A 25,157-nucleotide genomic window follows, 5' to 3' on the forward strand; every position below is an offset into this window, starting at 1 on the left:
CCCTCCTTACATCCTAGTTCAGTGTCCCCCCCTTACATAAGAGTTCTCCTTTAAATCACATTCCCCCCAGCACCCTCCTCCTTACATCAGAGTCCACAGAATTCCTCTTTACATTAGAGTCCCCCTCTTAAATCAAATTTCACAGAGCCCCCTTTACATCAGAGTCCCAAGAGTTTCCCCCTTACACTGTACACTGAAGACTCTGATGTAAGAGGAGTTCTGGGAACCCTGATTTAGGGGGAATGCTGGAGACTCTGAAGGGGAGTTCTGGGAACCCCAATTTGAGGGGGAAAGCTGGGGACTCTGGTGTAAAAGGGAACTCTGTGGTCACCAAAGCTCCCCCTTGCATCAGAGTTTCCAGAGACCCCCTTACACTTCCCTTCCTCAGTCCACCACAGTCTAGGGCACGACAAGTCCCACTGCAGAAGGTTGCCATACCTGAGTCCCCACAGAGTGCACTGTAAATTCCAGTATAGTGCACTGCCATTCCTCCCTGAGGAATGGAAGCCTGCTATGCTAAGACTTGTAGTGCCCTCTGTGGGGACTAAGGCATGGCAGCCTGCTATTCTGGAACTTGTAGTGCCCTCTGTGAGGGACTGAGGATTCCTCAGTCCTCCACATTCTAGGGCACTATAAGTCCCAGCATAGTGGGCTGTCATTCCTCAGTCCCTCACAGCTGGGGGGAAAACAACAGAGTTAAACATCTAAAGGACAACTCCAACCAAAACGACCAATAATGTACAGAGTCCATATGCTATATAATGTCACAGCCCCGCTACCCCTCACCTTCCACCTCGGGTGCTGTCATTTTGCAGGGCAAAGGGCTCCAGCTCCACCATGTTTGGCTTTGATGTCAGATATGCAGGACTGGCTCAGCTCCACTCTCTTCCCTGGCAACTTGACTCTGGCCTCACGGGGGGCCTCTCCTCCCCCAGCCACCCAGGGGCCCTCTCCTTCTCCTCAAGCCACCCAAGGGCCCTCTCCTTCTCCTCCAGCCACCCAGGGGCCTTCTCCTTCTCCTCCAGCCACCCAGGGGTACCTCTCCTCCTCCTCCAGCCACCCAGGGTCCCTCTCCTTCTCCTCCTCCTCCTCCAGCCACCCAGGGTCCCTCTCCTTCTCCTCCTCCAGCCTCTCAGGGTCCCTCTCCTTCTCCTCCAGCCACCCAAGGGCCCTCTCCTTCTCCTCCAGCCACCCAGGGGCCCTCTCCTTCTCCTCCAGCCACCCAGGGGCCCTCTCCTTCTCCTCCAGCCACACAGGGGCCCTGTCCTTCTCTTCCAGCCACCCAGGGGCCCTGTCCTTCTCCCACAGCCATCCAGGGTCCTTCTCCTTCTCCCCCAGCCACCCAGGGGCCCTCTCCTCCCCCAGTCACCCATGGGGCCCTCTCCTTCTCCCCCAGCCACCCAGGGGCCCTCTTCTTCTCCCCCAGCCACCCAGGGGCCCTCTCCTTCTCCCCCAGCCACCCAGGGGTCCTCTCCCCCAGCCACCCAAGGGCCCTCTCCCCCAGCCACCCAGGGGCTCTCTTTTTCTCCTCCAGCCACCCAGGGGTCCTCTCCTTCTACCCTCAGCCACCCAGGGGCCCTCTCCTTCTACCCCCAGCCACCCAGGGGCCCTCTCCTTCTCCCCCAGCCACCCAGGGGCCCTCTCCTTCTCCCTCCAGCCACCCAGGGGCCCTCTCCATCTCCCCCCAGCCACCCAGGAGCCCTCTCCTTCTCCCCCCCATCCACCCAAGGGCCCTCTCCTTCTCCCCCAGCCATCCAGGGGCCCTCTCCTTCTCCCCCCAGCCACCCAGGGGCCCTCTCTTTCTCCCCCAGCCACCCAGGGGCCCTCTCCTTCTCCCCCCAGCCACCCAGGGGCCCTCACCTTCTCCCACAACCACCCAGGGGCCCTCTCCTCCTCCCTCAGCCACCCAGGGGGCCTCTCATCCTCCCTCAGCCACCCAGGGGGCCTCTCATCCTCCCTCAGCCACCCAGGGGCCCTCTCTTTCTCCCTCAGCCACCCAGGGGTCCTAACCTTCTCCTTCAGCCAGCCAGGGGCTACTCACCCCCTTTGCATAGTAGACACCACAAATCTATGACCAGCCTGCAGAGTGACAAGTCGGGGCCTGGTTACCTGTATGTTCCTGGGCCAGTGCAGAGCTCTCCTCCCAGAGCAACAACCGATGATAGCAGAGTGAGCTGACCGGGCAGTCACTTCCTACTGATGCAGGTACACGCCCATCGATTCCTCCACATCTTGGGATTACATGATCAGACGGCCAATCTCCAGGCAGAGAAGACAGGGTAAGTGTCAGCGGACAACAGACACCTGGCAGCTGCAGTGAAGGGACTGCAGCAACTTTTATATCCGAGGATTTAAAACTATCTTTTACTTGGGAGATTTCCCTGACTGTGCCCTGCTAAGTGTTGTCGCTCCTCCACTGGCCGTGAGGCCCCTGTAGGTGCGAGGCCTTAGGCGACCGCCTAATTTGCCTAATTAGAGAGCCGCCTATGATAGCAGGGGTTCTTCCTTGTCAGTTCCAAGATGGACAACCAGTAAAGCCACTTCTCTTTTTTCGGGTTGCGTGGCCATCCCCTCTGTGACCTTATCATGTATTGTGCAGGACCTGTAGTCACCACTAGTCCTGCATTGTATTTGATGATGTTGAGGTCCTTCCCACATTCTGGGGCTGGACTGGGGGGGGGAATATTCCTCTTCATTACAATACTTTAGACCAGGGGTACTTAATCCACGGCCTGCAGAGCCTTCTGATGCGGCCTGCAACCTCACACCAGGGAAACCCATGCCAATGCTCTGGGATGGAGGGTTGGCAAGCCCAGATTATAGTCAACGGGTTCTTGAGCCACTACCCTAGACTATCAGAGTGCATTGAGCTGCTGCAGGCAGCCGTAGAGGGAGCAGGCAGCCGTAGAGGGAGCAGGAGCCACATAAGCAGATGCTTCCTCTGTAGCTTTGGCTCCTGTCCCAGGCAGAATAGTACCAAGTGCTCTTTGCCTAGGACCTTTCTAGCAGCCTAGAGTGCGATGCCAGCAGAAGCTGGAAGAGCAAAAGCTCAGTGTATTAAACATCACATACGCTGCACTTTTGCAGTAGACATATTGGCACTTATAAAAAAAAAAGGTTACTAGGCTGCTTTCACACTGATTTGCAGGTGCAGTGCAATGCGCCTCAGCTTTCCTGTGGGTTAGCTGCACTGAACCATAAACATATTATATCCTATGGGTTTGGTGCACTTTCTGAAAGCACACCAAAAATCCTGAATGCAGGAGAGTTTTAGTGTGCTTTCAGAAAGTGCACCACAACCACAGGATGTAATAGAAGTCTATGGCTCATTGCAGCAAACCCACCGGAAAGCTGCAGGTGCACTGCGCTGCACCCACGGTGTGGGTAAAGTGCAGTGCATCAGTGGGAAAGCAGCTTTAGGTAGCTTAGGGGGGGCTCAAGACAGTAAGGGCTCGTTTACATTTGCTGTTTAGAGGGCGATAAAAATAATCCCAATAAGTGTATATTAACCACTTCCCGCCCGCCCTATAACAGAATGACGGCGGGAATGTGGTTGTGTCATATGACGGCGGCAGGATAACACAGCTCTGGGCGCCCCCCGGGGGCGCGCAGAGCGGCGATCGGTGATGCGAGGTGTTAGTCTGACACCCTGCACCTCCGATCTCGGTAAAGAGACTACTGACGTAGCTCTTTACCATGTGATCAGCCGTGTCCAATCACGGCTGGTCACATCGTAAACAGGAACAGCCGTTGATCGGCTTTCCTTAGTTCGTGCCTGACAGGCACGAGTAAAGGAGCGCCGATCGGCGGCTCCCCTGACAGGGGGGGGGGGTCAGCACTGGTAATCAGTTCATTGATTACCAGTGCAGACCCTTGGGGGGGGGGGATGCCACTAGATCCACCAGGGATGCCCACTATGACCCCAGGGATGCCCACTATGACCCCAGGGATGCCCACTATGGCCACCAGGGATGGCAATCAGGGCTCAGGGAGCCCCCCATTGCCCTCCCCATCAGTGATGCCCACCAGTGTCCTCCCTATCAGTGCTGCCCACAAGTGCCCATCATTGCCATCCTTTAGTGTCGCCCACCAGTGCCCATTATTGCCCACCAGTGCCGCCTATCAGTGCCCATTAGTGCCCATCAGTGCCGCCCGTCAGTGCCTGATCAGTGCCGGCCATCAGTGCCCATCAGTGCCCACCAGTGCCGCCTATCAGTGCCCATTAGTGCCCGTCAGTGCCACCTATCAGTGCCCATCAGTGCCACCTATCAGTGTCCATCAATGCCGCCTATCAGTGCCCAGCAGTGCCGCCTATCAGTGCCCACCAATGCTGCATATCTGTGCTACCTATCAGTGCCTATCAGTGCCGCCTATCAGTGCCACCCCATCAGTGCCTCCTCATCAGTGCCTGTCAGTGCAGTCTCATCAGTGCTCACCAGTGCAGGAAAAAAGGTATTTATTTACAAAATTGTATAACATAAACAAAATAACTTTTTTTGTTTTCAAACTTTTCGGTCTTTTTTTATTTGTTTAGCAAAAAGTAAAAAATCGCACAGGTGATCAAATACCACCAAAAGAAAGCTCTATTTGTGGGGGGAAAATGACATAAATTTGGTGTAGGTACAGTGTTGCATGACCGCGCAATTGTCATTCAAAATGCAACAGCGCTAAAAGGGGAAAATTGGCCTGGGCAGGAAGGGAGGGAAGTGCCCTGTATTAAAGTGGTTAATTGGTTTGTGTGAAAGGTATAGTGTCTACAAACTATGGTAAATATACTGGAATTTACACAGCTTTTACTTTCTGACTGCCTGTCACATTTCTTGAGGTGCTAACATGGCAGGTCAGTACAACCCCCCCCCTCCCCCCCAAATTACCCCTTTTTGGAAAGTAGCCACCCCAAGGAATTTGCTGAGACGCATGTTAAAGGAGATGTATAGGTATTTTTTTTATGTTTTATTCATACTTACCTAGGTGGATGCAGCATCGGTCTGATGCTGCATCTGTCCCCTGGCGCCTCTACACTGAGAACCGAGCGATCAAACACCACCGATCGCTCGGTTCTCACAGCTCCCTGAGCAGAGAGCTGCTGACTCTCAGTCAGCAGCTCTCTTCTCTGCCCCCTCCGCGCTCACTGGAGTGCTGGGCTGTGGGGGGGACGGGAGCGGCCGGTTCAGGCTCTCAGAGGCTCACTGAAAGGCCAAGCAGGTCCAGGCATGTGGGCGGATCCCAGCTCTAAGGTCGTGATGACGCCCGAGCCTGGACGGACTCTGTGACGTCAGGAGAGAGTGGACTTCAGCTGAAAACAGGTCATCCACGGGAGAAGTACAGCCAAACAAGTTTTGTCTGTACTTCTCTTTTAAGGGCATAGAAGATATTTTTTTTTTGTCTCAAGTTTTTTAAAAAAGACAAAAAAAATTGTTTTCCTTTTTTTAACACAAAGTTGTCACTTTAATTAGATGTTTCTCACACACATGCCATGTGTATGCAATAACACCCTATAATACCACCTATATGAGTCTTTTTGGGAGCCTAGCTGCATACAGGAGCCTGAAATCCAATGACCCCTTTGCAGGTCTGAAGGTGTGTGATTTCCTTATTTCACTTCCTCACTACCTATCACTAACTTAGGGGCCCTGAAATGCCAAGATAGCACAAAACTCCCCTAATTGCCCCTTTTCAGGAAGTAGACACCCCAAACTATTTGCGGAGAGGAATTTTTTTCACACAAAGTTGTTGAAAATACAGCCCTGCATCCACCAATTTCTAATGATAGGCATTAAATACAGTATCTCACAAAAGTGAGTACACCCCTCACATTTTTGTAAATATTTTACTTTAACTTTTCATTTGACAAAACTGAAGAGTTGACACTTTGCTACAATGTAAACTAGTGAGTGTACAGCTTGTATAGCAGTGTAAACTTGCTGTCCCCTCAAAATAACTCAACACACAGCCATTATTGTCTAAGCCGCTGGCAACAAAAGTGAGTACACCCCTAAGTCAAAATGTCCAAATTGGGCCCAAAGTGTAAAAATTTTGTGTGGCCACCATTATTTTCCAGCACTGCCTTAACCCTATTGGGCTTGGAGTTCACCAAAGCTTCACAGGTTGCCACTGGAGTGCTCTTCAACTCCTCCATGATGGCATCACAGAGCTGGTGGATGTTAGAGACCTTGCCTATCCTCCACCTTCCATTTGAGGATGCCCCACAGATGCTCAATAGGGTTTAGGTATGGAGACATGCTTGGCCAGTCCATCACCTTTACCCTAAGCTTCTTTAGCAAGGCAGTGGTTGGCTTGGAGGTGTGTTTGGGGTCGTTATCATGTTGGAATACTGCCCTGGGGCTAAGTATCCGAAGGGAGGGGATCATGTCCTGCTTCAGTATGTCACAGTACATGTTGGCATTCATGGTTCCCTCAATAAATTGGAGCTCCCCAGTGCCGGCAGCACTCATGCAGCCCCAGACCATGACACTCCCACCACCATGCTTGACTATAGGCAAGACACACTTGTCTTTGTACTACTCACCTAGTTGCTGCCACGCACGCTTGACACCATCTGAACCAAACAGGTTTATCTTGGTCTCATCAGACCACAGGACATGGTTCCAGTAATCTACTCGTCTTCTATTTGCGGGCTTTCTTTTGCATCATCTTAGAAGGGGCTTCCTTCTGGGACGACAGCCATGTAGACCAGTTTGATGCAGTGTGATGCGTATGGTCTGAGCACTGACAGGCTGACCCACCACCACTTCAACCTCTGCAGCAATGCTGGCAGCACTCATACGTCTATTTCCTAAAGACAACCTCTGGACTTGACGATGAGCACGTGCACTCAACTTCTTTGGTTGACCATGGCGAGGCCTGTTCTGAGTGGAGCCTGTCCTGTTAAACGGCTGTATGGTCTTGGCCACCATGCTGCAGGTCAGTTTCAGGGTCTTCGACAATCTTCTTATAGCTTAGACCATCTTTATGTAGAGCAACAATTCTTTCTTTTAGATCCTCAGAGAGTTCTTTGCCATGAGGTTCTATGTTGAGCTTCCAGTCACCAGTATGAGAGAGTGAGAGCGATAACACTAAACTTAACCACTTGCCGACCGCCGCACGACTATCTACGGCGGCGGTCAGCCCCTCACAGGCAAAGTGACGTAGGGCTACGTCACTAGCTTGTGAGGGTCTAGGGAGCGAGCGCGCGCCGCCGGAGGCGCGCTTCCGCTCCCGCGTGGTCACGGACCCCCCCGCGTGTGTGACCGGCGGACCCGGTGTCCGCCGGCCACTCTGCGATCGGCGGGGGAGAGGGAGAAAGTCAGGCAGCTTGTGTAAACAAGCTGCCTGTCATTCTCCCCTCTGTATGAGAGATGATCATATGGATCTACTATATAGATCTGTTGATCACTCTGCATACAGCTGAAGCCACAGCCAATCACAGTTAGAATCACGCCCCTAGGGACACACACAGCCCCTCCCTCTCAAATAAAGTTAACCCCTTCACTACCAGTGTATTTTTACAGTAACAGTGCATATATATAGCACTGATTACTGTAGAAATGTCACTGGTAACCCCAAAAGTGTCAAAAATGTCAGTCAAGGGTCCGATCTGTCCGCCGCAATGTCACAGTACTGCAAAAAAAATCGCAGATCGCCGCCATTACGCGTTAAAAAAAAAAACAACAAAAATGACAAAAATCTTTCCCTTAGTTAGTAAACGCAATAACTTTTGCGCAAACCAATCAAAATACGCTTTTTGCGATTTTTTTTACCAAACATAGGTAGCATAAAACAAATTGGCCGAAAATGTTAAAAAAATTAGATTTTTACATTTTTTTGGGGGGAATTTCATATAAAAAAAAGGGAAAAATATTGCTATTTTTGCAAAATTTACGCTCTTTTTTTGTTTATAGCGCGTGATCAAAAAATCGCACAGGTGATCAAATACCGCCAAAAGAAAGCTCTGTTTGTGGGAAAAAAAGGACGCCAAATTCGTTTAGGTACAGCGTCGCACGACCGCGCAATTGTCCGTTAAATTCACGCAGTGCCGAATCGCAAAATACCCCCTGGTCAGGAAGGGGGTAAAATCTTCCGGGGCTTAAGTGGTTAACACACCTGCTCCCCATTCACCCCTGAGACCTTGTAACACCAACGAGTCATATGACACCGGGGAGGAAAAATGGCAAATTGGGCCCAATTTGGACACTGTCACTCAGGGGTGTACTCACTTTTGTTGCCAGCGGTTTAGACATTATTGGCTGTGTGTTAAGTTATTTTGAGGAGACAGCAAATTTACACTGTTATACAAGCTGTACACTCACTACTTTACATTGTAGCAAAGTGTAATTTCCACAGTATTGTCACATGAAAAGATATAATACAATATTTACAAAAATGTGAGGGGTGTACTCACTTTTGTGATATACTGTGTATATATATATATATATATATATATATATATACAGTATAGTGGGTAATATGTGCAGGAGAGGGGTGTGGAGTGTATGGTGGTGGGTAGTATGTGCAGCAGAGGAGTGCAGAGTGTATGGTGGTGGGTAGTATGTACAGAAGAGGAGTATGGAGTGTATAGTGAGGGGTAGTATGTGCAGGGAGGAGTGCGGACTGTATGGAGGTGGGTAGTATGTGCAGGAGAAGAGTGCTGAGTGTATGGAGGTGGATAGTATGTGCAGGAGAAGAGTGCTGAGTGTATTTAGGTGGGGAGTATGTGCAGGAGAGGAACATGGAGTGTATTGTGGTGGGTATTATGTGCAGAAGAGGAGTGCAGCATGTATGGAGGTGGGTAGTATGTGCAGGAGAGGAGTGCGGAGTGTATGGTGGTGGGTAGTATGTGCAGGAGAGGAGTGCGGAGAGTATGGAGGTGGGTAGTATGTGCAGGAGAGGAGTGTTGAGTAGGGTTGAGCGAACACGGACTGTATTGTTCGGGATCGTACCAGACTTTTGGGTGTTTGGTACCTGGACACGGACCCAAACATTTTACTGTATGTTCGGGATACAGTCCGTTGTTCGGTAATTTATTTCATGTTTTGGCGCGGTTTTAATGGAGCGGTTTCAAAAGCTGCAGGGCAGCCAATCAACAAGCGTTTAACTAGTGTGCCCTTAGAAGCCATCACAGCCATGCCTACTAATGGCATGGCTGTGATTGGCCAGTGCAGCATGTGACCCAGCCTCTATATAAGCTGGAGTCACATAGCGCCGCATGTCACTCTGCTCTAACTACTGTAGGGAGAGGTTCCTGATGCTGCTGAGGGAGAGATAGGAGATTATTGTAGGGGCAGGCTGGAGATTGCTTTCAGGGAAAGAATAGGAAGAATCTTCTTTATTCAGACAGCGATTTACATTGATTTTATTGTGTGGGGGTGCAGTGCACGATCTTTTTGCCCTGACCTGAGCCCAGTGAGGAGAAGGGAGGAAAAAAATTTTTTATCAGTCATGTTAGTTGGGCGGCGTGCGGCGTGTAGCAGCCATGTAATGCAAGCTCAGTGCATATGTGTCTGCTTAATTTGGATTTAAAAAAAAAAAAAAGTTTTTCCTTCATATTTTACTGTGTCATACAGCGTTTAGACACTGCTGTTCTAATCTGCTATTCAAAAATCACCAATTTAAGGGGAAAATTATTTTTCAGTTTTTCATTCATACTTTACTGTGACACTGACATACTGCGTTTAGATACTGCTGTTCTAATCTGCTATTCAAAAAGCACCAATTTAAGGGGACAATTATTTTTCAGTTTTTCATTGATACTTTACTGTGACACTGACATACAGCGTTTAGACACTGCTGTTCTAATCTGCTATTCAAAAAGCACCAATTAAAGTGGAGTTCCGGCCACAAAAAAATATTTTCAATGAAAATACCCCCGGGACAGTCAGGGCTAGTACATTCCACAATGGCTAGCCTCTGATCTGTCCCGGTTCGCACTTACCTGCAAGAAGAAATACTCACTTTTAAAATTTCTTCTCCAGCATTGCCATCTCTGATGTGGGCAGCTGAAGCCAGCGCGATCCTCTTCTGCGTCCTCTTCCGTGTCCTCTTCTCCCAGAATGCGCCTGCACCGGCCCCTCTTGTCACTTCCGGTGCGGCGCCGCATGCCCAGAAGCTGTTTAGCGGGGAATGCGGCGTTGCACCGGAAGTGACGAGCGGGGCCGGTGCCGTCACATTGATTCCTGGGAGCGATGACGTTCAGCTCCCAGGAATCATTGCAAACCGGAAGTGACGGCGCGGGCCGCGGCCGCCGATGGAGGAAGTGGAAGAAAGGTGATTATATTTTTCTACAATAACAAGGTAAGTAAAAAAAAAAAATCGTAACTATCCATTTCCTTTTCAGGTGAGGAAAAGCAAGCGGATGGCCACAAAATCGATTATGTCGATTTTGTGGCCGGAACTCCGCTTTAAAGGGGACAATTATTTTTCAGTTTTTCATTCATACTTTACTGTGACACTGAAATACAGCGTTTAGACACCGCTGTTCTAATCTGCTCTTCAAAAATCACCAATTTAAGGGGACAATTATTTTTCAGTTTTTCATTCATACTTTACTGTGACACTGACATACAGCGTTTAGGCACTGCTGTTCTAATCTGCTATTCAAAAAGCACCAATTTAAGGGGAAAAGTATTTTTCAGTTTTTCATTCATACTTTACTGTGACACTGACATACAGAGTTTAGACACTGCTGTTCTAATCTGCTCTTCAAAAATCACCAATTAAAGGGAAAAATAAAAATGACCAATTTAAGGGGACAATTATTTTTTAGTTTTTCATTCATACTTTACTGTGACACTGACATACAGCGTTTAGAAACTGCTGTTCTAACCTGCTATTCAAAAAGCACCAATTAAAGGGGAAAAGTATTTTTCAGTTTTTCATTCATACTTTACTGTGACACTGACATACAGCGTTTAGACACTGCTGTTCTAATCTGCTCTTCAAAAATCACCAATTAAAGGGAAAAATAAAAAAATTTCATTCATACATTACTGCGAGATACACCCGTTGGATACTGTTGTTCTATTCCGCTTTTCATTAAAAACCCATTTAGGGAAAAAAAAAATTGCGGCCTAGTCTGCATATTTTAGTGTGAGATACACCCGTTGGATACTGTTGTTCTATTCCGCTTTTCAATAAAAACCCATTTAGGGGAAAAAAATTAAATTGCGGCCTAGTCTGCATATGTTACTGTGAGATACACCCGTTGTACAGTATACTGTTGTTCTATTCCGCTATTCAATAAACACCCATTTAGGGAAAAAAATTAAATTGCGGCCTAGTCTGTTATCTGTACGTGTGAGATACACCCTTTTAGATACTGTTGTTCTATTCTACTATTCAATAAACACCCATTTAGGGGAAAGAAAGACATTAAATTGCGGCTTAGTCTGTATCTGTACGTGTGAGATACACCCTTTTAGATACTGTTGTTCTATTCTGCTATTCAATAAACACCCATTTAGGGGAAAGAAAGATATTTAATTGCGGCTTAGTCTGTATCTGTACGTGTGAGATACACCCTTTTAGATACTGTTGTTCTATTCTGCTATTCAATAAACACCCATTTAGGGGAAAATTAATAATTTTGCAGCGTTTGCTGATTATGTTTCTGTGAGATACACCCTTTAAAGCCCATGGGGTATTTGAACACACTCAGACTATCACCCGGTGGGTGCATAAAAAAGTGCACACCAAAAAAGTGAAACACAAAAAGTGCACAGGGTGTAACACAGGGTCCCTGACCCTGATACCCCGGGGCACAAGGCTCCTGACAGGGACTGGGGTACTTACACTGGCTAACCTGGCCAAAACCAGGCAGCCCTGTTCTTTAGGAGGTCTGCTGAAACAGACCACCCCAAGTACTAGGTGGGGCTCTCCCGAAGAGAGACCCCATGAGAGAGGGCGAACCAATCCAGAAGGCCATATCCACCCCCTCCCAAGACTTTCAGGGACAGGCCCAAGGACCTACACCCTACTAATCACGCTGTGCAAAATAAAGTATACCGCCACAATAAAAAATACAAAACGTGAGACACACAACACATAAAAGTGGGGAAAGGGATAGTGGAGAAGTGCAAGGTTAGTGCCACGTTGCAATACAATGGCAGGCCCTTCGGCCAAGAATAAAAAATTCCTCTGGTCCTGACTCCTGACCAAAAGGCCCGGCCCTAGAGGCAGGGGTGAATAACGTGTGTAGGAAGTGCAGTGTCCTTGGTGCCATACTCATAGTGTTGCCATCCACCATGAATTATGGCACCCCTGGACTGCCACTCCAGGGGCACATACACCACAGGCTTTTCAGAATCCCGGTTCCTGGCAAGACCAGTGCAGCCCCGTCCCTACCAGAAGGCCTCAGAACTTAGACAGCTTTGGGAGAGCCCGGCCCACAACCAGGGACACATACCTTTTCCAAGGCCAGATTCAACCCAGAAGGGGGAAAAAAACCCCTGCCGCCATCACCGTTCCTTGCCATATCCCATATACAGTTCCTTACCCTTCCTTATGTACTATACACGTACTGAATGACGGGTCTGCCCCTTCAACGTCTGGGTCTCCAAATTGGGCAAATGGCCTGAGCTTGCCCTTTACACCTTGGAGGTGCTGGCCTGCCCTGCAGCCAGTGTATTATCTGAACGGGTATTTAGCATGGCTGGGGGCGTTATCACAGACAACCGCAGCCACCTGTCCAGAGCCAATGTGGACAAGCTCACGTTCATTAAAATGAACCAGGCATGGATTTCCACAGGACTTGTCCGTACCTTGTGCAGAATAGACATGTATACTGGCCTTACCCAGCCATTGTTGTATTTTTGATCTTTCTCACTCTTTTGGGGTGTATCCTAATTTAAAAAGAAATTTAAAATTAAAAACAAAAACCAGTGTTGGCTACCTCGTCCTCCTCCACCGCCGCTTCCACCTACACCGCCACATCCACTGCCACCTCAACCTCCTACTCCTTATGGGCCTCGTCCTCCTAGATCAAGATGATTATTTTTTATTTTTATGTTTTTTTATGTTATTTTAAGTTATTTCCCTATCCACATTTGTTTGCAGAGCACTTGCAATGCTATTAGGAAGATTTTGTTGCCATTTGCAGCCCTCTAGCCCTTTCCATGTTTTTTTAGAGCCATTTTAGTGCTCAAAAGTTCGAGTCACCATTGACTTCAATGGGGTTCGGGATCGGGGTAAAGTTCAGGTTAAGTTCGGGTCACAAACCCGGACTTTTTTTCAAGTTCGGCCGAACCCGCTGAACCCGGACACCAAGGTGTTTGCTCTAGTGCTGAGTGTTTAGAGGTAGGTAGTATGTGCAGGAGAGGAGTGCGGAGTGTATAGAGGTGGGTGGTATGATCCTCCTGTCCCTTTCTCAGGAGCCTCAGCACTGAAAATGAATGAACAAGGGGCAAAGACTCCTGTTCATTCATAAACTGATGCAGAAGTAATACAGTTTACTATGCTCAGTTATCAAAGGACACAGGATCTGTAGCGATCGCTCACTGTGTCTAATTCAGAAAAGTAGAGGGCCAGGAAATTACATGTTTAGCGGCCCCTTCCTCTGCTCTCCATCCTGACAGATCCCCGTCAGCAGCCGGCGGGAGAGGAGAGGAGGGAAGCCAGCTGCAAGGGGATGAGGGGATGAGCTGAGAAGGAGCACACAGGGGAGGGGGGGGGGGGGTTGGTTGTAGGAGAAGGACATGGGAGGGAGCAGAGGAGGAGCACATGGGAGTCAGATGAGGGGGTACGGAGAAGGAGGACACAAGGACAGTCGGGATGATCGGTGCGGTGGGAGGGACAGTTGCAAGCACCAATCTCCCTGTATAGCATTTCAGCTGACAGCCGTGGGAGGGAGACGAGGAGAAGTGTGTCTCAGCTCCCATACAGCGAGATCAGTGCTTGCAACTGTCGCCCCCCCCCCCCGCCACACTGATCATCCCCCCGCTGTCAACCAGGGACGATCATCCATGGGTGCAGTGTGGACCACACCCTGCACACATGGATAATACACCACTGACTATATATAATAGTATATATATTGTTTAACTTTTCATACAAATTCCAAGTTATTGCATTTGTTATTTTAAAAAAACCAAAGGAAAAGGAGTGGTGAAAAAAGCATTTGTAAATTTAACCAATCATTTTTTGCTTAATAATTCTTCCCCTTCTGCATAACTGTGGGCACAAAATGCACCCAGCCACAATCACTGCAGGTAATCGCTGGCTATGCAAACAAAAATAGCTGCAGCCACTGTCAGGCTGTCATTGCATTGTATGCTGAGCGGTCACAGCTATTCCCACATACCTGTCATTCCAGGTGTAGGAATCCACATATTCTTGCCTCTGGAAACTGCAGAGTATGCTAACCGCACATGTGAATGTACCCTTAGGGCATTTTTAGACCTGCTTCAAACATGGCATTTGACACACTTTTTAAAGCACTCTGAATGCCAATCAAAGCATCTGTACCTAAAAAAAATGGTTACCCTACAGTCCCGTTCATTTGGTTGCGTTTGCTTTGCTTTGCTTCACTTGACTTCAAAGATTATACCCTCTGTTGCTTTCATCTTGCTTCAGCACTCCAAGCTTCATTAAAGCCTCACAGAGGCATAAAAAAACACCTTAAAAAAAGCACATTGAAGCTATAGGAATTGTAATGTGTGTTAAAGTCGACGCAAGTGTAAATGAACCCCAAAAAAGCATGTTAAAGCGCTAGGTGCTTTAACGTGTATTAAATTTGAAGCAAGTGTAAACGAGTCCTTAGGCTTGTGGCATTTGACACACTTTTTTAAAGCACTCTTCCAAAGCAAGTGTCACTAAATAAACTGGTTACCTTACAGTGTTGTTCACACTTTGCTTCAAAAATTATACCCCATGTTCCTTTCTTGGTGCTTCAAAGCATTACCAAGTCTATGAGAACGCTCGCTAAAAGCACCTGCAGATTTTGAGGGACTTTTATTCAGCATTCACTTTGTTTTGGAGGTAGTGAAGGAATGAGATTTCCCAGGATGCACTGAGAAACCAACAAGTGAAGTGGAAAGACGTCATCAGCAGTCACTTCCATTTCATGTGTATAGATTCTGGGAGTGTCTGGTGCAGGCATCACATCTGGTGTGCAATGTGGAGCAGCCGGAAGATGAGAAGGGTCAGAACTGAAGCAGAGCAACTAGCAGACTGCACACGTGGTGTACAACATGGGAACGCTATATCAGAAGATGAATGGGACTGGGGAGTGAGGACTGAGCAACAAAAGGGTCAGGAGAGCTGGGCGACCGGAGCAGGAGAAACTATCAAATGTCACATGTGGTGCGCAGCATTGGTAAAATATATATGGAAGTGAGCGGGGAGGGAGAGGAGGATCAGAAAACAAGAAGATCAGCAGAGCTGGGGGTTACTGCTAAGTGGGGGATCAGCAGAGCTGGGGGTTACTACTGAGCGAGGGATAAAGGGAGCTGAGAGTTACTACTGAGCAGGGGATCAGCAGAGCTGGGGGTTACTACTGAGCAGGGGATCAGCAGAGCTAGGGATCAGCAGAGCTGAGGGTTACTACTGAGCGGGGGATCAGCAAAGCTGTGGGTTACTACTAAGCAGGGGATCAACAGAGCTGGGGGTTACTACTGAGCGGGAGATCAGCAGAGCCAGGGGTTACTACTGAGTGGGGGGATCAGCAGAGCTGGGGGTTACTACTGGGTGGGGGATCAGCAGAGCTGGGGTTACTGCTGAGTGGGGGATCAGCAAAGCTACTACTAAGCAGGGAATTAACAGAGCTGGGGATTACTACTGAGCGGGAGATCAGCAGAGCTGGGGGTTACTACTGAGCAGGGGACCTGAGAGCTACTACTGAGCAGGAAATCAGCAGAGGTGGGGGTTACTACTGAGCAGGGGATTAGCAGAGCTGGGTGTTACTACTGAGCGGGGAGATCAGCAGAGCTGGGGGTTACTACTGAGTGGGGGATCAGCAGGGCTAAGGGTTACTAGTGAGCAGGGGATCAACAGAGCTGGGGGTTGTTAGTGAGCAGGGGATCAGCAAAACTGTGGGTACTACTGAGTGGGGCATCAGCATAACTGGTGTGCACTACAGAGAAGTCTATCTGCTAAATGAGTGTACTAATAAGCTTGGGATCTGCTGAATAGGGATACTAATGAGCTGGGGATCTTCTGAAAAAGATACTAATTAGCTGGGGATCTGCTGATCAGGAGTACTAATGAGCTGGGGTTTTACTGGGCCCCTTTAAAACAAATAGAAAATCAACACACACAGGGAATTTGTCAATCTTCAATTAAAGCATCAAAAAAGCATCACAGAAGCATCAAAAACATATAAAAATATATCATGTAGCAGCAGTAAGCGCTTTAATGTGTGTTAAGTCGAAACAAGTGTAAACAAGCCCTTTCCCGCAATTCTTTTATTTGACTCACATATTTAAATGCTTGTTTTTTTTTTTATATGTTTATTATAGCATTGAATATAGACATTCCTAGATTAACAAATATATAAGAACAAATACCGTCATTTTCATTTCCAGACTCAAATTGTCAGCATAATTTTCCTTCCTGGATAACTCATGATAATACTGACCTCTAGTGGCTAACCCTGATTGCAACTTTTGTATTCAATATTTGTTATTGTTTTTTTTCAGAAAAGTAAGAAAAAAGTTTAACATACAGAAAAATAAGCAAACACCAGTGTTTTCAATCGCACAAAACAGTGTACAATTTGTATTAGAAAAGATAACACATAGAGTCTTATAAATAATTTTAACTTTAATTAGGAGCATAATAGGAAATGAGGGAAATCGGGGAGCCTTCCAAATAACCCACCACCAGCAGGAATCGTCCCTCTGGATCGCTAATCGTCTTTTCTAATGAGAAGGAAACCCGCTTTGAGAAGCAAATCGCTACTCCTCCAGTTTTGCCTGGGTCATTAGCTAAATAGAAAGTAGGGTATTGGTGATGTAGGAAGCTCGGGTTATAGTTGGGGGGGAAATGTGTCTCCTGCAGGAGAATCACATCCGCGTGTAATGATTTATAATGTTGAAAGGCCTGCCTCCATTTTATCGGAGAGTTCAGTCCCTTCACATTATGGGTAACAAACTTCACCGGATGCCTAGTGATGATGTCAGCCATGGTGCACCGAGAGCTATACAAACGCACTTACCAAACCCCCAGGGCAGTACGGATAGACAACTCAGCTCGTAGCGAAATTCAGTAGGCCAAAGTCCAGTGCCAGGAGGACGCAAGAAGGAGTGGAAATCAGAAGGAGAGGGTAGAGAAAGCACAAAAGAAGACAAGAATAAATATAGAATGGGAAAACTCCCAGGAATGCAACTGACCTGTAATTAAGAGATTTATATGAGTTATTTAATAAATGAACAGTAATTCAACTAAGTTTCAACCACCTAGGGAAAACACCATGGTTAACTACCAACTTTACACTGGGCCTGGCCCAGGAGTCGGTTTGACTCTGTCTCTTCCTCAAAGAGGGGGAAGCAAAGACAAACTAGGTACATGACCACCACCACTGGCCCTTACCCGCCTATAAAAAAACACTTATCGTAAGAACATCAACTTATAACTGTCGAGGCCCCAGAGACCCCAGCACAGAGCAACACGAAAAGCCCCGATACTGTCCAACCCCTGGTCCCGGCTTCCCCGCTCCCAATGTATTATCAGGGGTCATATGAGATAAACCCCTTGAGATCCTGCCCTAGGATCAATGAAGCAAAAAAAAAAAAGGAAAGTCAAAAACAACGGCCGAAGAGGAGAAAGAAAAAAATTGCGCACGGTCTCCTTAGACCTAGAGGTCACAGCAGTCCATCAGGGGGGTCTGCCTTTCAGCTTGGCCTGGCTTCTGGTGGAACGCCACACTGGAGGCAAAGGGCTTTGTGAGGGTCTGACAACAGGAGATTTGGGTTGAGGGGTACAAGGGGGTCCATATGGATCCATAGAGACGATACCAAGTCTCTTCAGGAGAGCTTCCCCCTCAGGGAACGTAGCAAAGGAATGATTTGTATTACATTTGGTAAAGTTCAGTCTAAAGGGAAAAGCCCAATAATACTTGATGTTTTTAGCTATAAGTGGTTGCAGCAGTGGTTTCACGGTCCTGCATTTCTGGATGGTAGCCAATGAAATGTCTGCAAAAATCTGGATTTTATGGTCTCGGAGTTGTAGGTCTTCTATTTCTCTAGCCCTGGACATAATTTGTTCCTTGACAGTGTAATAATGGGGTTTCACGATGATATCCCGTGGTAGTCCATCGTCACGTGGTGCTGTCAGGGCCCTATGTGCTCTGTCCAATTCCAGTTTGTGGGAAGCAATATCAGGAATGAGGTGCACAATGAGTTCTTTTGCAATGGTTTCGGTATCAGTAAAGGATTCAGGGACACCCCGAACCCTAAAATTGTACCGACGAGACCGGTTTTCCAGATCGTCGATTTTATTTAGTGCCTCGTCCAATCTTTTGTGTAGATTCCCAATGCATTCTGTATTTTGATTGGTTCTGGCCATCGGGTATTTTCTATAGACCCGATGCGGGAGCCCAGCGCCTGAAATTCTTGTTTCAGGTCAGAAGTAATGTGCGTGCTTGCTTTTCAATCCCTTGTTCAAGTAAAGAAGAGAATTTAGCCAGTAAAATGGGGTCCCCTGTGTATTCCACCGGTGGTTGATGTGCTGCCACCTGTAAACCAGGCAGGGGAGGAGTGCTATCCCCTATACTCCCCTGGCTCAGTGCAATGTCACATAATGCTCTGTCCAGGTCAGATTTGGAGGAGATGATGTCTCTCTCCAGGGAGAGTGATGAAGTCTGGGAGCCCCCCTTATCTGTATCCACGGCTGACCTCTGCTGCTGTGTGGCTGAGTGCAGTGGCAGGGAGCCCTGCTGCTGCAGCTTCTGAACATAAGTCGGAGCTGCTGCCGCCATCTTGGACATGTGGGCCGTGTCTCTGTGGGCTGTTGTCGGGTCAGTCTCGGCTTACCCCTTGCTATATACTGGATCCGAGGTGCAGCGGGGGTCAGGTAGGTGAGAGCGTTGCTCTGATTGCAACTTTTGAGCCTGATTAAGCATACATTATATTAGTGAAAAGCATGAAAAAAGGGGAACATTCATCTTACATATTGTTGGGTCACTTTGTACATTACACACACCTGTATGACTTATCTGATAATTTGGAGATAGTCTGGAAAATTCTTTGGGGGGATACTGTCTGCTAGCTTTTGTCCCCCCTTCAATTCTCCCATTTATATTATCCACACCTGGTACAGCATTTGAATATTTTGCAATTAAAGTGGCCCTAAAGGCAAACATTTTTTGCCTTAATACATTCTCTGCATTAAGGTACAAAAAAAAAAACTTTCAATGTCAGCTCTCACCAGCTCCTCCTAAATACTTACCTGAGCCCTCTCTCGATTCAGCACTTTGTTTGTCTGCAGCAGCGCTGCTCTTCTCACAAGAGGCTTGGCAGTTGACTCTGGCTTGGGATTAAGCCCGCCGGTGTGCCTTGCTATAGGGCCACACTCAGAAGAGAAGGAGACTGGAGCGATGATGCGGGACCCAGAAAAGGAGATTTGGGGCTGCTCTGTGTAATACCATTGCACAGAGCAGGTAAGTATATCATGTTTATTGTTTTAAGAAAAAAATAAATACCTTTGCAACAAAGTGCTTATACAGTATTCCCAAATGATCTGATGACTGTTCACATGGAATTGTAGAAGGTAAAGGGCAACTACTATATATGGGGATAATATGCAGTTGCTCTGTGAACTGTAATAACAAAATCTGTTTTTATGAATTTTATATCATTATATTTTTATGGAATTGTAAATAAAATGTGTTATTTTTCTAAATATTGCTGATAAGTACATAAGCATGGTGTGACACTTTAAAATATCTTGCGCTTATATCCAGCAAAATATTTCCTACGATTGGGGTTTGGTGTCTAGATAGAATATATTAGTGACAAACTGATTTACACATCACACACAGGGGACAGAACAGCTGAGCCAAGAGCTACATCTGAGCTAGCTGCAGTGTTTAGTCTATAGTGGTTAATGAACCTAGTCTTTGTTTCTGCCTCTCAATTAATGTCCGGTAAGATTCTTGCCCATGACACACACAGAGTAGCCATCATGCTGGTTGAATACATTGTAATCTGTGGAGTAGGGAGAACTCCTTTAGCCTTATGTGAAAGGTGAATTGCTCGTATTATCTGAGAGGCATTTTTCTGGAAGAAGCTGCTTGATACCTTTTTTATCCTTAAGGCACAAAAAGAATCTTTCAGACAGTTCTCAGTCTACAATGGAGCAGTCCTTTGTATGTTGATGGAATTGAGACAGACTATACCCGGATTATGCCATGATCTCTCAAAAAAGCACTGGCAAGGTCCAGTTCATGTTTAGGTGATATTTGGAAACTACTTTTGAAAGAAATTCTGAAGGCAAAAGTCCTGCTTTGTGTGGAAAAATGACACTGAATGGTACATTAGAATTAAAATCCTGCACCCCAGATATCCTCTGGTCCAGAAGGATCTGAGGTAAAGCAAAATTCTATTTTGAAGAGTATTTTTTCTATGGAGGAATAATTTTAAGAAGGGCCTTAACCACTTAAGCCCCGGAAGATTTTACCCCCTTCCTGACCAGGGCCTTTTTTGCGATTCGGCACTGCGTGACTTTAACGGACAATTGCGCGGTCATGCGACGCTGTACCTAAACGAATTTGACGTCCTTTTTTTCCCCACAAACAGAGCTTTCTTTTGATTTTTTGATCATGCTCTATAAACAAAAAACTGCGTCAATTTTGCAAAAATTACAATATTTTTCACATTTTTTCATATGAAATTCACCCAAAAAAAAAATGTAAAAATCAAAATTTTTTTACATTTTTGGCCAATTTGTTTTATGCTACATATGTTTGGTAAAAAAAATCACAAAAAGCATATTTTGATTGGTTTGCGCAAAAGTTATCGTGTTTACTAACAAAGGGAAAGATTTTTGTCATTTTTGCGATTTTTTTGCGGGACTGCGACATTGCGGCGGACAGATCGGACCCTTGACTGACATTTTTTACACTTTTGGGGTTACCAGTGACATTACTGCAGTAATCAGTGTTATACATATGCACTGTTACTGTAAAAATGACACTGGCAGTAAAGGAGTTAACTGTATTGGAGAGGAAGGGTTTAAGTGTGTCCTAGGGGCGTGTTTCTAACTGTGATGGGACATGGCTACTGGTGTAAGAACAGAGATCAACGGTCCTACATAGTAGAACCGTGTGATCTCCATTTTTACACAGGGGAGAATGACAAGCGTCTTGTTTACATTACCCGCCTGCCTTTCTCCCTTCACGGCGAACAATCGCGAGTGACCGGTGGACATCGGGTCCGCCGGTCACACGCACTGACTTGTTAGGGAACGAGCCGGGGCGGGCGGGCGCGCGCCTCAGCGGGCGCGCACTCACCCGCTATTGGCTCACAAGCGAGTGACAGGCTAGTGACGTACCGGTTCGTCACTTTGCCTGGCCGGGGCTGACCGCCGCCATCAGGGGGGTACAGGCAGTACTGGTGTAAGGGGCCCGAGCCTCTAGGGGGGGCCCGCTTCCCCCTTACAGATACACACTGTAAACACAATGGCTCCCGATCTTCACCGCCGCAAGACGCTGCCCCGCCCCCCGCCCGGGGGGGGGGGATCTGATATGTGCTATTGCTTGGGGTTTGGTGTATTGGTCTACAGTAATGATTAATAATCAGCAAGATCGTCCCCCACTGCACTAGTCTGAGTGAGGACTCGAGAGGAGTAAGAGTACCTACATACAGCAGGCTTTTTTCTCCTCCCAGTGGCTGCGGGTAGATCCTGGCAAGCTTCAATTACCTCTCTTTGCCTGAGGAGGAGCCTGGTTGTGAAAGAAAAAGTTTGGGCAGTAGCTGATTGGCCAGCACTTAGCATAGGGGTGTGGTTATCTGCCTAATGGAGGAAGTGTCCCCAGTCCTCGCAGGTGTATGGAGCAGAATGAAGATCAGAGTGGAGGGCAAGTCACTGAGTTTTGTTTTTTATGTGCTGGCACTGCAGCCTGCTGCTGGTCCACCTGTGCTTTTGTTTGAACTCCTGATGGGACACAGACTCCAGACATGATGGAGTTGCAATGCGTTGTAAAAATGGCTGGAGATGATTCTGTGTGGGGAAAGGAATTACACTGTAGAGAGCCTCTTCACTAAGTAACTCTCATCCCCACCCAGAATCATCCTCATCCATTTTCACAATGCATTGCAACTCCATTATCCCTGTCCACAATGTATCCCCATCCCCAACCAGAATCCTGGAGAGGGATGGATAATTCTGGGTGGGGATGGAAATACATTGTGGATAGGGATTGGGGTGGACCGACATTTGTGCCCATGGGCCGTGCCCCAAGGGCTCGATGTCAGTGGGGGCCCCATGAGAGGCTCATGGTACCTCGCAGGGATCACTAAATGGGGCCACGAACGGTCCATGCCAAAAGAAAAGTCCTGTCATAGCCACGGTCCACCACTTAGCAGTTGTGTCCTCTTTGCTAGGCTTCCTGCCAGCCACCACTGCCATGCTCACAGGGAGTGGGAGGTGCTGCAGAACTATCTGCAGAGAGTGCGGGAGCCTTTTAAAATTAACAAGCGGATAAGTACCCACTTGTTAAAGAGGAAGTAAACTCTTTTTTTCCCCCTGCAAAGTAAATACATAATGTGCTAGTATGCATGGCATACTGACCTGGAAGGATTGTACTTAGAGAGAATGTCTTGGCAGAAGGGATTACTAATACCCTTAATTTGTGTGGAGAGAGAAAAAAAAATTTATATATATATATATATATATATATATATATATATATATATATACACATACAGCCCTCAAAAATTCCACTCGCCTCTCTGCATTGAAAGGGGGCACACTGTGGTCCATCTGCATTTAGGTGGGGGGGCACGCTGTGGTCCATCTGCATTGATGGGGGGGCACGCTGTGGTCCATCTGCATTGATGGGGGGGCACGCTGTGGTCCATCTGCATTGATGGGGGGGCACGCTGTGGTCCATCTGCATTGATGGGGGGGCACGCTGTGGTCCATCTGCATTGATGGGGGGGCACGCTGTGGTCCATCTGCATTGATGGGTGGCACTCTGTGGTCCATCTGCATTGACGGGGGGCACGCTGTGGTAAACATTTAACAGTGTAATTTTATGAGATATTTTACGAGGGCATGTTTAGGGGCGGAGCAGGGTAGGGTTCGGGTGGGGCAACAAGTGGCGAGTAACTCTCAAGGCCTGGCTAGTAGCTCACGACTTGAAATTTGGAGCCCTGTATATATATATATATGTGTGTGTGTATATATATATATATATATATATATATATATACACATATATACTATATATATATATATATATATATATATATGTTATGTTCCTTACAAATAAATATAGTAGCTAATGTATTTTATTTTTTTCTGCCGAATGTACAATGTACACTTTCGGTGATGAATATAGTTGTCCATGGGGAAGGTTGGTGGTCAAGCACCGGGGGGGCCCAGTCCTAAAGCTGTGTAAGGGGCCCCAACATTTCTGATGGCTGCCCTGGCCGCAGTATATGTACTTGCGGCGGTCGGCAAGTGGTTAAGAAACTGAATGACTAACTTGTTTACTGCCCACCATGTTCCTGTCAAAGAAGGTAAAGCTAACATTTGTACCTTTATAAATATTGGTTTGGAGACTTAGATTGATTCCTGATTGAGAAAAAGCAATGGTAGATCTAAGTAATTTGTGTTTTATTCAGCAAAATAGTTTTAACCCAAACTTGGTTACTCCCACTGGCGTCAGGCCAATTTCTACTCCCAATGTTTGAAGGACAGTAAACTGGCCCTTTGTTTAGAAAGTTTGGAGACCCCTGCCTTAGAGGAAGCTGTTCAAATTACAATTGACAGCCTCTTGTCACTACAGTTTGAACTCACCGATTGGACACATGGTCTGTCCAGATTCTGCTGAAGATTTTTAGGAGGCCACATTTCAAAAAGGTTTTTCCTGATTTAGGGAAAGGTTTGGGAAAAGATTTGGGCTGTTTGAGACTTTGTTGAAATGCCTCTTAGAAAGGAGCTCTGAGTACCCTTCCAGGCTAGTTTTTGGCATTCTCCTACCAGATGATAGGCTCTGGCCTCCCTGATACAAAACCTAGTCTTTCAATCCAGAAAACATTGCTGCCTCTATCTTTGTTCTTGAGGTATTAGTGCTGATTTTTACCCAGTAACCTTCTCGATGGCCTCTTCCGACTCCAAAGAGCTTTTTACCATCATACGGATCACAGCCTTGTTTTAACACTGTATCTGCTTTCCAGGACTTAAGACATAAGGATCTTGATGCTAGCTGCACTATGTCTATAGAGGTTTCTGCCATAAAAACTTGCAACTTTAATTATTCTGAGGAGTAAATAATCTTGGGTCTCTCAACTCAGACTTTAATGACTCATCTATCCTTTCAGAGCATACCTTAAGAGCTTTTATTACTGAAGTTAAAGTAATTGAGGGCCTACATGCTGCCCCAGCTAGAGAATAACGGAATTTTTGTAAAATCTTACCTGTAAAATTCCTTTCTCTGAGTCCTCCGACAGTCGCCGCCATCTTCATATTCGTCACAATGGGTATTAGACTTTGCTCCGTAGGAGTAGCTAGGCAACAGAATATGTCAATATTAAAGCTTTTAACATATCCCCACCCCAGGGGGTGGTCCCCTCAGTCTATACCCTCCTGCTTCCTGTTTCATACCTCAGTTTCAGTGGAATAGCAGTAGAGTACCTGAACCCCAAAAGATGGGCGGGGGCGGCGACTGTCGGAGGACTCAGAGAAAGGAATTTTACAGGTAAGATTTTACAAAAATTCAGTTTTCTCTTACGTCCTCCGACAGTCGCCGCCATCTTCATATTCGTCACAATGGGGACGTCCCAAAGCAGTGCAAACATGAGGGGTGGGAAACGCAGCCGCGCCTAAAGGCAATGCAGTCTCCACATCAAAGAAAGTAACCTTACCAAAGGAAGGAAACCCGCTGGGCAACATGAGAAAAAACTTGCTCAACGGGAGCAATAACCCAGGAAAAAAACAAATAACCCAGGGATAAAAAGAAATCCCAAACAGCCCAAAGGTCCAAAACAAGGGACCCTAAGGAA

The sequence above is a fragment of the Pelophylax lessonae genome, assembly GCF_965119305.1.
Source record: "Pelophylax lessonae genome assembly, chromosome: 1".
NCBI classification, from domain to species: domain Eukaryota; kingdom Metazoa; phylum Chordata; class Amphibia; order Anura; family Ranidae; genus Pelophylax; species Pelophylax lessonae.